Below are 16,476 nucleotides of genomic sequence, written 5' to 3'. Positions count from 1 at the left end.
AGGGTTGAGATCTGGAGACTGGCTAGGCCACTCCAGGACCTTGAAATGCTTCTTACGAAGCCACTCCTTCGTTGCCCTGGTGGTGTGCTTTGGATCATTGTCATGTTGAAAGACCCAGCCACGTTTCATCTTCAATGCCCTTGCTGATGGAAGGAGGTTTGCACTCAAAATCTCACGATACATGGCCCCATTCATTCTTTCATGTACCCGGATCAGTCGTCCTGGCCCCTTTGCAGAGAAACAGCCCCAAAGCATGATGTTTCCACCACCATGCTTTACAGTAGGTATGGTGTTTGATGGATGCAACTCAGTATTCTTTTTCCTCCAAACACGACAAGTTGTGTTTCGACCAAACAGTTCCAGTTTGGTTTCATCAGACCATAGGACATTCTCCCAAAACTCCTCTGGATCATCCAAATGCTCTCTAGCAAATTTCAGACGGGCCCGGACATGTACTGGCTTAAGCAGTGGGACACGTCTGGCACTGCAGGATCTGAGTCCATGGTGGCGTAGTGTTTTACTTATGGTAGGCCTTGTTATATTGGTCCCAGCTCTCTGCAGTTCATTCACTAGGTCCCCCCACGTGGTTCTGGGATTTTTGCTCACCGTTCTTGTGATCATTCTGACCCCACGGGGTGGGATTTTGCGTGGAGCCCCAGATTGAGGGAGATTATCAGTGGTCTTGTATGTCTTCCATTTTCTAATTATTGCTCCCACTGTTGATTTCTTCACTCCAAGCTGGTTGGCTATTGCAGATTCAGTCTTCCCAGCCTGGTGCAGGGCTACAATTTTGTTTCTGGTGTCCTTTGACAGCTCTTTGGTCTTCACCATAGTGGAGTTTGGAGTCAGACTGTTTGAGGGTGTGCACAGGTGTATTTTTATACTGATAACAAGTTTAAACAGGTGCCATTACTACAGGTAATGAGTGGAGGAAAGAGGAGACTCTTAAAGAAGAAGTTACAGGTCTGTGAGAGCCAGAAATCTTGATTGTTTGTTTCTGACCAAATACTTATTTTCCACCATAATATGCAAATAAATTGTTAAAAGAACAGACAATGTGATTTTCTGGATTTTTTTTTCTCAGTTTGTCTCCCATAGTTGAGGGCTACCTATGATGTAAATTACAGACGCCTCTCATCTTTTTAAGTGGTGGAACTTGCACTATTGCTGACTGACTAAATACTTTTTTGCCCCACTGTACATTCTGTTCTAGAGGGAAAGTCAGTCAGTCTGTCAGGAGGACAGAGAAGAGGGTAGTCAGACAATGAGTGTTGGAAGGACTGAAGGGGCTGTGCAGCCAGAGGTGCTGCAGCTCCTGGAGAAAGAGAATACAGAAGGAAAGAACAGATTGTAGAGAGTGTGCAGGAGAACAATGCACAGGAGAGTGACAACTGGGGAGGAAAGCTGTGACTGGGCTAACCTCCCTGCAGAGCACAGATTCCGGTAGCCAGGAGACCGAGATTGTGTCGGACTCTAAGAGGCATAGCAGAAACCGGCAGGACAGCTGGACTACATGTAACCTGTCCGCCCTAACACTCAGGAGGCACAGTGGCACATAGACCCTGTAAAAAGGCTCGAGCCACCTGTCATACGGGTTAGTGTCCCACCTTTATGGAAGACCGAGAGAACTGTGAGGACCTTGATAGAAGCCACAGGCAGCAAGGAACTACACCAAAGTGCTAGCAGGAAGGCTTTCATCTCCACCTGGTGTAGGGGACACTGAACTTGCTTCTAAGCCGGCCGGCCCCTACCTGTACCTGAGATCTGGCGCCCTGGACTGCAGTTGCCTGAAGCCTTCAGTAAAGCAGATAAAAGAGACTGCAAATCTGTGTCCTCCATTTCTTACTGCACCACCCACCATCTTCACCTATACACCGGGAGCCCTGGGGACTTAACTTCACCTGTGGAAAGTTATACCATCTAGCTGCCATAACATCACCCCAGAGGATCCCTTTAAGCAGCGTCGGTCCCCATTGACCGAATACCACAGGTGGCATCATGAACACAAACTTTATTCCAAACCCTTTTAGGGACCTTCTCTTTTACTTGGGCCCCCAGGGCCACGGACCGGGTCACCGCCTCTGTGACATGCCCTTTAAGTACCAGACCCAGTACCGAGTACCCCAGGCCCTAACAGGCAACTAACTTAGTGTATGTATTATTTTGTGTATATACACTGCTCAGTACCACTTCTGTCCTGTATACTGGATGCAATTCTCAGTATCTGTAGTATTCTGTATGTGTGCTTCACAGTACCATTTCGCCTCTCCGTACACTAATTATCATTATTTTCATTATTCTGTATATACAGTGCACAGTACCACTTCTCCTGTTCTTCTGTCCTGTATACTAGATGTAATTCTTAGTGTCTGTATTATTTTGTACATATACAGTGCACAGTACCATTTCTCCAGTCCTGTATACTAGATATAATTCTCAATATCTGTATTAGGCCGGGTAACATGAACGTATGAAATATCAGTCAAATTCTGTGTAATGCGAGTGCAATCTGAGTATGTGATTTTTTTTTTTACTTGCAAGTACCGTATGACATCCGTATGCAATGCAATTTTCAACATGTATTTGCAGTCAAAGGCCCTAATAAATTAAGGGTCTTAATGCTTGTAAACCTATAAAAACAGACTCTACAATTCATATTGTTTAGATACCTTTTCCAATATTACTCGAGAACCTTGTGATCCAAAACCTTTGAATTGTTTTCTAAAAACATGTCTTTCTACCTCACATTTAACTAAACTGACTAAGTGTAAGGGGTTACAGAGACTGTTTTATACCCCAAGCATGTCCCGTTTAAAGTTGTTAAATCTTGCTAATTGTATATGTTTTAATACCTTATGCTGCTATGTATGTACATGATGTGTAACTACTGTTGTATACTGCATACTGTAAGATGTGTATTCTGTTGTAGCTTAGGGAAAGTGCAGTTAATAGTTAGGACACTAGATGGAGATATTTTAGTACTATAGATTTTATAGGAATAGTAAAAGTTAACATAGGAGGGGCCACTGTGGGACAAGATAGTGAGCATTTCCATTAGTTAGGGTCACGGCCCAGAGGACAGAACCTGGGAACCTGTGCAGCACTTTCGGGCTCAGCTGCTCATTGCAGCCTTTGAACGTAGCAGGCCTCGCTATTTCCTTTATTTAGTTAGTGGAACCAGGGAGTTCAGACAGGCCAGGAAGGCCAGAGAGCCCAGGCAGTCCCGTAGGGCCCTAGAGGCCGGGGCAACACAGTGGGCCCCGCAATGTTGAAGCAAGGGACCTAGTCATCCCGGGACAGTAGGCCAAAAGTGCAGCAGTGATAGTGGCAGAGAAAGAAGCGATGACAGCGGTAGTGAGAGCAAGAGCTACAGCAAGAGTCACAGCAGGACAGTAACACAAGTCGCTCCTAAAAATGTGGCAGCTTGCCACTTTTGCAGATGCTGAAACGGACAGGGAAACACCTAAGAGTAGTCAAGCCGGACAGGGAGGACGCTGTGGTACTGTGCGGGATGGGACGTCCTGGATATGAAGTGAAGGACACAGGAAAGAGCACAGGGAAAGCGAAGGATATAAACTGTGTGGAACCCTGTGTTGATGCTGCAAAAGACATGAATGTGCTGAGAGAAGAAACCAGTAAAGTTATCTCTTTGAAGTTGAGTGTGAACTCTGGCCCGCGACGGCCATCATGATGATGTGTTGCCCTCTTTCTGCACTGAAGATGGCACGTTCCCTGAGGTTTTCCAGCAAGATCGTGCACCATCACATTATGGGTGTCAGGTCCGAGCATTCCTTCATGAACAGTTTCCTGGAAAGTAGATTGGTCGTCGTAGGCCAGTTGAATGGCCACCAAGGTCTCCCGATCTGATCCCCTTGGACTTTTATCTTTGGGTCATCTGAAGGCAAATGTTTATGCTGTGAAGATACAAGATGTGTGGCATCTGAAACAACGGATACTGGAAGCCTGTGCTAGCATTTCTTCTGCGGTGCTGCTATCAGTGTGTCAAAAGTGGGAGAAGAGGGTTGCATTGAGAATCCAACACAATCGGCAGCACTTTGAACACATTTTATAAGTGGTCATAAACTTGTAAATTACGCATGAAAGAATAAAATTACGTTAAAACCAAGCACACCATTGTTTTTCTTGTGAAATTATCAAAAAGTTTGATGTGTCACATGATCCTCTTCACATTGGAAAAATAAAGTTGGATCCAAAATGGCCGTCTTCAAAATGGCCACCATGGTCACCACCCATCTTGAAATGTTTTCCCCCTCCCATATACTAATGTGCCACAAACAGGAAGTTGATGTCACCAATCATTCCCATTTTTTTTAGGTGTATCTATATAAATGGCCCACCCTGTACAACCATAAACCACTTTAGGGCAGTTGAACATCACATACCCCACATGCAGTCCATTTCAGGTGCAGTTATATTTGCACAACTCAATATCTGACGCCCGTCAGGTCACAATTCCCCAGGCTCTGGGTTACCTGCTTAACGGAATGTCAAGTTTCCCAGCCTGGCTTGATTTGGCTCCTGTCAGTAGTCCAGGTCATCAGTGCTTCCTGGACTTTCCAGAGCTCCAGCCTCACACATGGCCATCTCCCCCCATGTGATGCAACCAGGAAACATAAAGGACCTTCCTGACATCACAGGAGCACAACCCCTGGGAGGTATGTGGTTAACCAGTCCCACCCATCACTTTCTGGTTAACTCTTAAATCCAGCCCTTTACAATATACAGGTTTGTGGGAGTACTAGACCCAGCCACCTGACCTGGATTCAGATCGCAACAGACCTCTGTCTGTGCAATACATACCTGTCTCTCATTATATCACTAGTTGTACATCACACCCCTTATTGATCGAGCCAATTTTGACCTTAATGACCAAGCCAATTTTTACAATTCTGACAAGTGTCACTTTATATGGTAATAACTCAACAGATTCCACTGATTCTGAGAATTTTTTTTGTGACATATTGTACTTCATAGAGTGGTAAAATTTGTTCGATAGAACTTTCGTTTATTTATGAAAAAAAACAAATATGGCAAAAATGTAGAAAATTTTGCAATTTTCAAAATTTTAATTTTTGTGCCCTTAAATCAAAGAGTTATATCACACCAAATAGTTTATAAATAACATTTCCCACATGTCTACTTTACATCAGAACAATTTTGGAAACATAATTTCTTTGTTAGGAAGTTATAAGGTTTAAAATTGACCAGAGATTTCTAATTTTTCCAAGAAAATTAAAAAAAACATTTTTTTGGGGACCACATCAGATTTGAAGTGACTTTGAAGTGACTTTGAGGGGCCTATATGACAGAAAGTACCCAAAATCACCCTATTCTAAAAACTATGTCCCTCAAGGTGCTCAATACCACATTCAAGAAGTTTATTAACCCTTCAGGCGCTTCACGAGAACTGAAGCAATGTGGAAGGAAAAGATTAACATTTAACTTTTTCACAAAAAAGTTATTTATTCCTTTAGACCCAGACTTTATTTTACTTTCACAAGGTTAACAAGAGGAAATGGACCAAAAAATGTGTTTTTCAGTTTCCCCTAAGTACACTGGTAACCAATTTGTGGGGGAAATCCACTGTTTTGGCGCATGGCAGGGCTCAGAAGGGAAGGAGCACCATTTGATTTTTTTAATACAAAAATTGTCTGGAATCTATGATCTATTGATGTGCCTAAACAGTAGAAACCCACCACAAGTGACCCCATTTTGGAAACCATAAGCCTCAAGGATTTTATCCAGGGGTAGGCCGGAGTCACACTACCATAAAATATGGACGGGTGCTATGCTATAAAAAATTGCATAGCACTCGGACCAATGTTAATCTATGGGACAGCTCCCATCATCCGTTTTTTCTCGGCCGTATTATATGTGCGAGTGAAATCACTGTATGCTACGATTTGCACCGTATATCAGCTGACACTCTCCAATAAAAGTCTACGGGTGCGAGAAAAATTTGCACACCACATGGACCATCAGTGTGACTTGTGAGAAATACGCACCGTTGTCCTTTAGAAAAGCCGGCAATTCAGGGCTTTGTAATGTAAAATCACACTGACAGATTAAAATAGAATAGATAAAATAAATGTATACACATATTATAGGTTTGTGTATATATACATATATATATATATATATATATATATATATATATATATATATATATATATACAGTATATATTTATATTTCATAGAGAGTTAGGTAGCAGAATAGCCAATAATTCAATTGTCAGGTTCGGTAAAATCATTGCAGAAGCCGACAGGATATGCCACATGGTTTACATACAGTAAACCATTGCATATCAGTTAGATTTACCGTATTTTCTGGTGTATAAGACGACTGGGCATATAAGACGACTCCCATCTTTTCCATATAAAATATGGAGTTTGGGATATACTCGCCTTAATAGACGGGGGTCATCTTATACGCCCAGTCATCTTATATGGCGTGTGCGGTGCGGATGGTTCCCAGGGTCTGGAGGAGAGGAGACTCTCCTTCAGGCCCTGGGATCCATATTCATGTAAAAAAAAAGAATAAAAATAAAAAATATGGGATATACTTACCCTTCGACGGCCCCCAGCTCTCATTGGTGCAAGCGGCGGTCTCTGTTCCTAAGGATGCATTGAGCGAAGGACCTTCGATGACGTCGCGGTCATGCAACCGGTCACGCGACCGCGACGTCATCGAAGGTCCTTCGCTCAATGCATCCTTAGGAATGGAGGCTGCCACTTGCACTGCTGAGAGCCGGGGGCCATCAGAGGGTAAATATATCCCATATTTTTTTTTTTTTATTCTTTTTTTTTTTTACATAAATATGGATCCCAGGGCCTGGAGGAGAGTCTCCTCTCCTTCAGACCCTGGGAACTATACAGGACCGCTCCCTGCACACGCCGTACCCGGCGTATAAGACGACTCTCGACTTTTGAGATGATTTTCATGGGTTAAAAAGTTGTCTTATACGCCGGAAAATATGGTATATATGTCACTGACTAATAATGTTAGTACTATGTGTGTTAAATTTTGCAGATGTAGGTGTTAAATGATCGAATTTATTCAGGGAAAAAAATGGCATGGACTCCCATGCAATTTTCTTTGCCAGAGAGGGAAAGCCAGTGACTGATGGCAGATATTAATAGCCTAGAAAGGGGCCATTATTATTGCCCCCACCCCCCCCAGCTAAAAACACCTGCCCCCAGCCACCCCAGAAAAGATAAATCTGGCTCTTAGCCTCTCTCTTCCCATTGCCATGTAGCGGTGGCATATTGGGTAATAAGGGGTTAATGTCACCTTGCTTTTCTAAAGTGACATTAAGCCCAGTTAATAATGGAAATGTGTCAATAAGACACCTATGTATTATTAATCCAATAGTATAAAAGAGTTAAAAAATACACACACATTAAGAATAAAGTATTTTAATGAAATAATTAAACACACAGGTTTTCCATCTTTATTACACTCTCAATCCAAGCTGAGCCCTCCTGAAGAATTTGCCATGAAACGTGCGTTGGGGCGGCAGGGATCAATTACATTTGATTTTAATGTAAGTGCATTGTCCTACTCTAATTACTTTTCTACCAGTACCAGTAATGTTTATCATTTGAGCAGCTTATATAGCGCCATTCTGTTTCTTGATTAAAGGCGCAGTACTATATGTAGTGTTACTTTATGTTGATCTCTGTACTATTGCCAGACAGTCTCTGTGCTTTATTTTGGAATATTTAGTTTAAACTGTGTTTTGTAATAAAGATACATTTTATGGCTAATATACTCGTTGGGTGTTTAATCTTTTGTTGTTTGGTTCAATATCCCATACCTGTCTGCTGTACAGACATGTCCCACGCTGCAATCCATCTCACGGGGTTAAATAGTTTACAACCGGGAGCGGTGCTAATGCTACCGCCCTGACTGTAAACCACTGAATGAAAAGCTGCCTGTGCAGCTCCGCCGCCTGACCAGACATGAACTCTGTAGCAGCATCCTACCAATTGTGGACTTACATTATCTTGGCCGAATGAAGTGACCCATATAAATATATTTAAAAAATTAATTCTTTATTTGACATCAAAATTAAAAATTCAAACAAGACCAAACATAAACAAACAAAGTATCCATGGAATGGATAAAGAAATTATGAAAGCGGATAATGCTTCCAGTCACTTGGCAACCACCACGAACACCATATCTTCCACACGGTCAAGTCTGAGTAGCCATGAGTAGGGTTGAGCGAAACGGATCGTTCATTTTCAAAAGTCGCTGACTTTTGGCACAGTCGGGTTTCATAAAACCCGACCCGATCCCTGTGTGAGGTCGGCCATGCGGTATGCGACTTTCGCGCCAAAGTCGCATTTCAATGACACGAAAAGCGCCATTTCTCAGCCAATGAAGGTGGACGCAGAGTGTGGGCAGCGTGATGACATAGGTCCTGGTCCCCACCATCTTAGAGAAGGGCATTGCAGTGATTGGCTTGCTGTCTGCAGCGTCACAGGGGCTATAAAGGGGCGTTCCCGCCGACCGCCATGTTACTGCTGCTGATCTGAGCATAGGGAGAGGTTGCTGCCGTTTCATGAGAAGCAGGAATAGCGTTAGGCAGGGTCCATTAACCCCCAAACCGCTTGTGCTGTAGCGATTTCCACTGTCCAACACCACCTTTTGTTTGCAGGGACAGTGGAAGCTCCATTTTTTTTCCTCAGCGCTGTAGCTCATTGGGCTGCCCTAGAAGGCTCCCTGATAGCTGCATTGCTGTGTGTACGCCGCTGTGCAAACCAACTGCTTTTTTCAAAGCACAAATCCTGTTGTTCCTTCCTTTCTGCACAGCTATCTTGTTTGTTTGTCCACACTTTTGATTTAATTTGTGCAGCAGTCCACTCCTTGTTATTGCTGCCTGCCATACCTTGCTGAGATTACTGCAGGGAGATAGTAATTGTAGGACAGTCCCTGTTTTTTTTTTTGTTTTGTTTTTTAATTCTCCCTGAAAAAAAATAAATAGTGGGAGATTAATCTTGGCATTTGTGCTTGAGTGCCAGTCGTGTGTGCCATCTCTCTCCAATTGTGGGGCACAGAAAGCCTAGTGTCTATAATCCTTTTTTTTTTTAATTCTCCCTAAAAAAAAAAGATAGTGGGAGATTAAGATTGGCATTTCTGCTAGAGTGCCAGTCCTGTGTGTGCCATCTCTCTCCAATTTTGGGGCACAGAAAGCCTAGTGTGTAATACTGGCCCTGATTTCTTGGCAATTCTCCGTAACAAAAAAAAGTAGCGGGAGATTAAAGGGAACCTGTCACCCCGTTTTTTCAGTAGTTTTTTTGCCTGTCAATCAGGCTGGTCAGGTCAGATGGGCGTGGTCACAGCTCACAGCGCTGTTTCTCCCCCACATCTTGCTTATGTTCCCGTTGGTGGCGTAGTGCTTCTCGCATGCGCAAGTGCCGAATGCACTGCGCAGCTGTAGAAAAAGAGCGCGCTCGCCGCTATTCAGCGGTTTCTCGGTGGGCGCGGCCATCTTCCTGAGGCCGCGCATGCGCAGATGGAGTCTCCTGCTTCCCGGGGCTTCAGGAAAATGGCCGCGGGATGCCGCGCATGCGCAGATGGACATCGCGGCGGCCATTTTCCTGAAGCTGAGATTCGAACTGGCCCTGATTTCTTGGCAATTCTCCCTAACAAAAAAAATGTAGTGGGAGATTAAGATTGGCATTTCTGCTAGAGTGCCAGTCCTGTGTGTGCCGTCTCTCTCCAATTTTGGGGCACAGAAAGCCTAGTGTGTAATACTGGCCATGATTTCTTGGCAATTCTCCCTAACAAAAAAAAGTAGTGGGAGATTAAGATTGGCATTTCTGCTAGAGTGCCAGTCCTGTGTGTGCCATCTCTCTCTAATTTTGGGGCACAGAAAGCCTAGTGTGTAATACTGGCCATGATTTCTTGACAATTCTCCCAGAAACAAAAAAAAAGTGGGAGATTAAGATTGGCATTTGTGCTTGAGTGACAGTCCTGCGTGTGTGGCATCTCTCTCAAATTGTAGGCCACAGAAAGCCTAGTGTCTGCAATACTGTTTTTTTGGGGGGGTTTTAATTCTCCCTTAAAAAAAAAATATGGGAGATTAATATTGGCATTTTTGCTCGAGTGACAGTCCTGCGTGTGTGGCATCTCTCTCAAATTGTGGGCCACAGAAAGCCTAGTGTCTGCAATACTGTTTTTTTTTTGGTTTTTAATTCTCCCTTTAAAAAAAAATGGGAGATTAATATTGGCATTTGTGCTTGAGTGCCAGTTGTGTGTGCCATCTCTCTCAAATTGTGGGCCACAGAAAGCCTAGTGTCTTTTTTTTTATTTTGGTTTTTAAATTCTCCCTGAAAAAAAATAATAGTGGGAGATTAATATTGGCATTTGTGCTTCAGTGCCAGTCCTGCGTGTGTGGCATCTGTCTCATTTTGTGCCACAGAAAACCGAGTGTGTAACATTGTGCCTGATTTTCCTTGCAGTCTCACCCACCTATAAAGGGATATCTAAATCCTACAGAAGTTTGAGTTCACCTTGTAAGTTGTTTTACAGTAACAAATACCGTTAATTTGGTTACGTTTTTAAAACAATGAAGAAGTCTGGTGGAAGAGGTCGTGGCCATGGGCGTTCATTGCCAGCTGGTAATGATGGTAGTGGTGGTGGAGCATCAGGTGGTCGTGGGAAAAACAATATAGCACCTAAGTCTCGAGCTGTGGAGCCAGGTTTGTCGTCTGGCTACACAAGGCCTCGAACGCTCCCTTTTCTGGGAGCAGGAAAACCGCTTTTAAAGCCAGAGCAGCAAGAGCAAGTTTTGGCTTTCCTTGCTTACTCAGCCTCTAGCTCTTTTGCCTCCTCTTCTGAAACTGGTAAATGTAAAAGCAGTGCGTCGTTAGTGGATGTTCACGCTCAGGGACAAGTCGCTCCATTGTCCTGTTCAGCAAAAACAACAACAGAGAAGGATGCGTCAGGCGACACAACGGGTTACTCCATGGAGCTCTTTACACATACCGTTCCTGGGTTAGAAAGTGAAACAGTTAACAGGCCATGCCCATTACAAGTTGAATCGGACATGGAGTGCACAGATGCACAGCCACAGCCAGATTACTATGCTGTTCCTTTGACTCAGACCACCACATTGCCCTCGCAGTGTGTTGTGAATTCTGTTGTCGAGCTCCCTCCTGTGGTCATGAATGGTACTTCGGTGAGTTCGGTCCGTGGGCTCCCTCTGGTGGCTGTGAGTGGAGCTGCTGCTTCTGAGGTTCCTTACACAGGTGACGTGGTTTATCCTTTGGTTGGCTTCTCTATTTAACTCCACTCAGATCGTTTCTCCTTGCCAGCTGTCAATGTTTTAGCATTGGTTCAGTTCGCTCCTGTATTTGTCTGGTGTCCTGTCTTCTCCTGCAGCAGCTAAGTTCCTGATTGTTATTATTGTTCTTGTTTCTTTGTCCAGCTGGTTTTCTTGATTTTGTCTTGCTAGCTGGAAGCTCTGGGATGCAGGGTGGCACCCCCGCACCGTGAGTCGGTGCGGAGGACCCTTTTGCACACTCTGCGTGGTCTTTTGTAGGTTTTTGTGCTGACCGCAAAGATTCCTTTCCTATCCTCTGTCTATTTAGTAAGTCGTGCCTCCCTTTGCTGAAACCTATCTCATTTCTGCGTTTGTGACTTTCATCTTTACTCACAGTCATTACATGTGGGGGGCTGCCTATTCCTTTGGGGAATTTCTCTGAGGCAAGGTAGGCTTTATTTTCTTCTCTAGGGCTTGCTAGCTCTTAGGCTGTGAAGAGGCGCCTAGGGAGCGTCAGGAGCGCTCCACGGCTATTTCTAGTGTGTGCGATAGGATTAGGGCTTGCGGTCAGCAGAGCTCCCACAGCCCAGAGCTCGTCCTGTATGAGTTTAACTATCAGGTCGGGTGCTCCTAACCACCAGGTCATAACAGCAGTGTACTGATCCAGAATCAGACCCTGATGAGACTATGGTGCCCCGTCACAAACGCTATACCACCGGCTTACACGGTAACACAGACGAAGTTGCACATGAGATAGAAGAGGAGGTCATAGATGACCCAGTTGTTGACCCCGATTGGCAGCCATTGGGGGAACAGGGTGCAGGTGGCAGTAGTTCTGAAGCGGAGGAGGGGCCGCAGCAGGCATCAACAACGCAACAGGTTCCATCTGCCGGGCCCGTATCTGGCCCAAAACGCGTGGCAAAGCCAAAACCAGTTGGAGGACAGCGTGGCCATCCGGTTAAAAAAGCTCAGTCTGCAATCCCTGAAAAGGTATCCGATGGTAGAAAGAGTGCAGTCTGGCATTTTTTTAAACAACATCCAAATGATCAGCGCAAAGTCATCTGTCAAAAATGTTCAACTACCTTAAGCAGAGGTCAGAATCTGAAAAGTCTAAATACAAGTTGCATGCATAGACATTTAGCCACCATGCATTTGCAAGCCTGGACTAACTACCAAACGTCCCTTAAGGTTGTAGCACCCTCGGCCAATGAAGCTAGTCAGCAACGCAACATCCCTTCCGTCACTGTAAGGGCACCATTTTCCGTACCACCTGCAGTACCTGTGCAGGTTTTGTTGCCAGCCCAAAGCAGTCAGCGTCAGGGAATCACCAGTTTCGTAGTAGGAAACACTGCATCTAGGGCACCGGCAAGAATACCGTCTCCAACCGTCTCTCAGTCTGCCATGTCCACCGGCACCCCCGCTAGTTCCACAATCTCCAGCTCTCCAGTCCAGCTCACCCTTCATGAGACTCTCATTAGAAAAAGGAAGTACTCATCCTCGCATCCGCGTACACAGGGTTTGAACGCCCACATAGCTAGACTAATCTCGTTAGAGATGATGCCCTACCGGTTAGTTGAAAGCAAAGCTTTCAAAGCCCTGATGGACTACGCTGAACCACGCTACGAGCTACCCAGTTGACACTTCTTTTCGAGAAAAGCCATCCCAGCCCTCCACCAGCATGTTAAAGAGCGCATCGTCCATGCACTCAGGCAATCTGTGAGTACAAAGGTGCACCTGACAACAGATGCATGGACCAGTAGGCATGGCCAGGGACGTTACGTGTCCATCACGGCACACTGGGTGAATGTGGTGGATTCAGGGTCCACAGGGGACAGCAATATTGGGACAGTTCTGCCTAGCCCATGGTCTAGGAAACAGTTGGCTGTAGCCGTTCGCCCCCCTCCTCCTCCTCCTCGTCCTCCTGCAGAAGCGAGAGCTCGTCCACAGACCGCAGTCGCACAACCACTCCATCCGCAGCTGCCACTGTTGCACACCAGGTGTCCCATTATGGGGCAGCTACTGGCAAGCGTCAGCAGGCTGTATTGGCTATGAAGTGTTTGGGCGACAACAGACACACCGCAGAAGTTCTGTCCGAGTTCTTGCAGAAAGAAACGCAGTCGTGGCTGGGCACTGTAGATCTTGAGGCAGGCAAGGTAGTGAGTGATAACGGAAGGAATTTCATGGCTGCCATCGCCCTTTCCCAACTGAAACACATTCCTTGCCTGGCTCACACCTTAAAACTGGTGGTGCAGTGCTTCCTGAAAAGTTATCCGGGGTTATCCGACCTGCTCCTCAAAGTGCGCGGACTTTGCTCGCATATCCGCCGTTCGCCCGTACACTCCAGCCGTATGCAGACCTATCAGCGGTCTTTGAACCTTCCCCAGCATTGCCTAATCATCGACGTTGCAACAAGGTGGAACTCAACACTGCACATGCTTCAGAGACTGTGCGAACAGATGCGGGCTGTTATGTATTTGTGGGAGGATACACATACACGGGCAGGCAGTAGGATGGCAGACATGGAGTTGTCAGGTGTGCAGTGGTCGAAGGTACAAGACATGTGTCAAGTCCTTCAGTGTTTTGAGGAATGCACACGGCTGGTAAGTGCAGACAATGCCATAATAAGCATGAGCATCCCCCTAATGCATCTACTGATGCAAAGTTTGATGCACATAAAGGAGCAGGCGTCTGCAGCAGAGGAAGAGGAAAGCCTTGATGACAGTCAGCCATTGTCTGGTCAGGGCAGTGTACAGGACGAGGTAGCGGGCGAACAGGATGAGGAGGACGAGGAGGATGATGGGGATGAGTATTTTTTTAATAAGGAAGCTTCTCCGGGGCCACTGGAAATTGGTGGCGTGGCAAGGCCGGGTTCTGGTTTTTTGAGGGACACAAGTGACGTAGATTTGCCTGAAACTGCCCCTCAACCCAGCACAACCGCAGATTTGACAACTGGAACTTTGGCCCACATGGCGGATTATGCCTTACGTATCCTCAAAAGGGACACACGCATTATTAAAATGATGACCGATGACGATTACTGGTTGGCCTGCCTCCTTGTTCCTCGCTATAAAGGCAAATTGCAAAATATTATGCCACATGAGAACTTGGAACAAATATTAGCAACCAAACAATCAACTCTTGTTGACCGTTTGATTCAGGCATTCCCAGCACATAGCGCCGGTGATCGTTCTCACACGAGCTGCAGGGGGCAGCAGACCAGAGGTGTTAGAGGTGCACAAATCAGAAGTGGCGTTGGACAGAGGGGTTTTCTGACCAGGTTGTGGAGTGATTTTGCTATGACCGCAGACAGGACAGGTACTGCAGCATCAATTCAAAGTGACAGGAGACAACATTTGTCCAGTATGGTTACTAACTCTTTTTCATCCCATATCGATGTTTTCCCTCAACCGTCATTCCCATTTGATTACTGGGCATCCAAATTAGACACCTGGCCAGAATTGGCAGAATATGCATTGCAGGAGCTTGCTTGCCCAGCAGCTAGTGTGCTATCAGAAAGAGTATTCAGTGCTGCTGGTTCAATATTAACCGAAAAAAGGACTCGTCTGGCTACCCAAAATGTTGATGATCTAACCTTCATTAAAATGAACCACTACTGGATTTCGAATTATTTTGCCCCACCTTTCCCGGCTGACACCTAGCTTTCCAATGAAAAGGTCTTGCTTCAGGACTGCTCTGACTGAGTTTTCCAATCTCGTAATTTGCAGCAGCTGTTTGTCCAGCATACGACATGTTTACACCTCCCTAAATGGCCAAACTTCCCCCCCCGCGGCCGTAGTCTCGCCACTTGGCGCAAGCACCCGTGAGAGTGCCGTTTGTCTGAAGAGGTGGGTGTGCACGCTTTTGGTCGACGGCACTGCCACTGGGTCCCTCATAGTAAAATAAAGTGTCTCTGGCGGTGGTGGCGCGCAACCAACGTCAGACACACCGTTGTAACATGAGGGGCCCTGGGCCTGTACCGCCGGCCACAAGACAGTTTCCCCCCCCAGCTCAAACAGTGCTCTACGATTTGCAAAATTATCTCTCACAGCTCCACCAATGTTTAGTCTATGCGCTGACATCCTTCAATGCCTGGCACTGACAATACCAATGTGTTGACATGTATGATGCTACTTAAAATAGTCTGGGGCAGTGTCCTATATTTACACCAGTAAATACTTTGCGCCAAATTACTAGGTCAGAAACACAGCAGAGGAGCCCACCCCTGTACCTAAGTATGCCACCCTTTTGTTTTTTGGTTTTGTTGTATTGCGAGACATTAACATCTATTTAGTTTTTGGGAGTACTAACTGTCAGACACGCATTACAATCGGCCTCCGCTGACAACACCAATGCTGCCTGTGTACCCCTGCAAGATAATTCCAAGTGCCTACAGCCTACTTTTGTTATGTTAGGCCTACTAAGCCTGTCTGCGGTCCCTCCTTCCAATAGTCCTCCACTGACCAGACCAATGCTGCCCGTGTACCCCTGGAAACTATTTTAAAGTGCCTACAGCCTACTTTTGTTATGTTAGGCCTACTAAGCCTGTCTGCGGTCCATCCTTCCAATAGTCCTCCACTGACCAGACCAATGCTGCCCGTGTACCCCTGGAACCTATTTTAAAGTGCCTACAGCCTACTTTTGTTATGTTAGGCCTACTAAGCCTGTCTGCGGTCCCTCCTTCCAATACTCCTCCACTGACCACACCACTGCTGCCCGTGTACTCCTGGAACCTATTTTAAAGTGCCTACAGCCAACTTTTGTTATGTTATGCCTACTAAGCCTGTCTGCGGTCCCTCCTTGCAATAGTCCTCCACTGACCACACCACTGCTGCCCGTGTACCCCTGGAACCTATTTTAAAGTGCCTACAGCCTACTTTTGTTATGTTAGGCCTACTAAGCCTGTCTGCGGTCCCTCCTTCCAATACTCCACCACTGACCACACCACTGCTGCCCTTGTACCCCTGGAAGCTTTTTTAAAGTGCCTACAGCCAACTTTTGTTATGTTAGGCCTACTAAGCCTGTCTGCGGTTCATCCTTCCAATAGTCCTCCACTGACCACACCACTGCTGCCCGTGTACCCCTGGAAGCTATTTTAAAGTCCCTTCAGCCTACTTTTGTTATGTTAGGCCTACTAAGCCTGTCTGCGGTTCCTCCTTCCAATAGTCCTTCACTGACCAGACCA

This window comes from Ranitomeya imitator, chromosome 5, assembly GCF_032444005.1.
Source record: "Ranitomeya imitator isolate aRanImi1 chromosome 5, aRanImi1.pri, whole genome shotgun sequence".
In the NCBI taxonomy this organism is placed as follows: domain Eukaryota; kingdom Metazoa; phylum Chordata; class Amphibia; order Anura; family Dendrobatidae; genus Ranitomeya; species Ranitomeya imitator.
The sequence above is the reverse complement of the archived record's forward strand: the minus strand, read 5'-3'. Positions refer to the sequence as shown.